General features: G+C 44.8%; 1 pseudogene; it reads right to left on the bottom strand.

Moving 5' to 3' along the window:
- Positions 1 to 19: 19 nt before the first annotated feature.
- Positions 20 to 1,464, bottom strand: LOC109387753 (spindle and kinetochore-associated protein 2-like; annotated as a pseudogene).
- Between the last annotated feature and the right edge of the window lie 184 nt (positions 1,465 to 1,648).

The raw sequence follows: 1,648 nt of genomic DNA, 5'->3' as shown, positions 1-1,648 counted from the left end.
GTGCTAACAAGACATCTTCCTAAATCTCTCTGGAATTGATCTCTTCTCTATTAGAGTTCCCTTTTGCAAGTCCACTTCTTCTTAAGTCTGACATGTGAGATTTTAATTGCTGTGCTACCGTTTTCTCTTCTTTGGTTAGTGATGACAGCTCCGGGTCTGTCTGTTTGCTTTTGTAGTTCTTGTCTCGTGGTCGTAGTCTTATTGAAAGTAGCAAAGTAGCACAAATGAGGCTCTTAGTCTCTTTCTGCTTGACAGCAATTGGTTTAATGCATGAATGCGAAGTTTGATATTGAGATTTTATTGCTGACAATTCCTTTAAAAGTGTAACTGGGTTTTTCTCACCTGCAGAATCAGGATGATTAGTCTTGATTTTTATATTCCACCCTGTATTGAATGTAATCCAGATCAGAGTCAGCCTTCTAGAACATCAATTCCAGCTTATCAAATATTGCTGCACACCCACTAGGATGCACACCCCAGAAAATAACAAGTGTTGGTGAGGATGTGGAGTAATTAGAGCACTTATGCACTGCTGGAGAGAATATAAGATAGTACAGCCACTGAGGAAACCAGTATGGAGGTTCTTCAAAAATTATAAATAGAATTACCATATATTCAGTAATTACACTTCTGGGTATAAATCCAAAAGAACTGAAAGCAGGATCTTGAAGGTATATTTGCACACTGATGTTATTACAGCATTATTCATGACAGCTGAGAGGTAGAAGCAACCCAAATGTCCATCACAGGATGAATGAATAAACAAAATGTGGTCTATGCATAGAATGGAATATTATTCAGCCTTAAAAAAGAAGGGAATCCTATCACATGCTACAATATGGATACATTTTGACATTATACTAAGTGAAATACATCAGTCGTGAAATGAGAAATACTGTGTGATCTTACTTACATGAAGTATCCGAGGTAAACATATAGAAACAGGGCTGAATGGTGATTACCAGGTGCTGGAGGCAGGAGGCAATGGCGGCATTGCTCAATAGATAAAGTTTCCGTTTTGCAAGATGAAAACATTCTAGCTATCTGTCACATAACACTGTGACTATAATTAACACTTCTAAACTGAATACTTAAAAATGGTTAAGAAGGAAAATTAGGGGGTTTTACCACAATTAAAAAAAATTTTTTTTTAAAGAATGAAGCAGAGGGCAGCCCATGGTGCGCTCTTAACGTCCGGATTTATTTAGTTAAATAAAAACAACAGAGCCTTGCCATCTGTCATCCAATGACAGGGCCTTAAGAGCCATAGCCTTACTTTTCCCACACTAGGAATGGCTTCAAGGTTCCGCCAGGTGTCCCCAAGCGGCGGGAGGCCTTCGCCCCGCCCCTCGCCCCGCCCACCACCGAGTTTCCTCCAATCGTGGCCCTGGTCCCACCCCTGCATGCGTCTCTTTCCTGCATCCGGGACTGGGTAGGCGGGTTCTGAAGCCCAACTATAGGCATGGAGGTACACGGTGGACCCCCGTCCAGCCCGAGCGCTCCCTCGTGCTCCCCAGATGTCTCTGGGGTCCCGGTGTCCAAGGAGCTGCTGACGGCGGGGAACAGCGGCCGCGGAGGTGACGGGCGGGTGGCGGTGGCGTGGGGCGCGCACGTGCGGCGGGCCGCGGGGAGCAGCCGGGAGGAGGTG

Source organism: Hipposideros armiger, unplaced genomic scaffold (assembly GCF_001890085.2).
Source record: "Hipposideros armiger isolate ML-2016 unplaced genomic scaffold, ASM189008v1 scaffold_168, whole genome shotgun sequence".
Classification (NCBI taxonomy): domain Eukaryota; kingdom Metazoa; phylum Chordata; class Mammalia; order Chiroptera; family Hipposideridae; genus Hipposideros; species Hipposideros armiger.
Note: the sequence above shows the minus strand (reverse complement) of the source record. Positions and strands in the feature narration are given on the sequence as shown.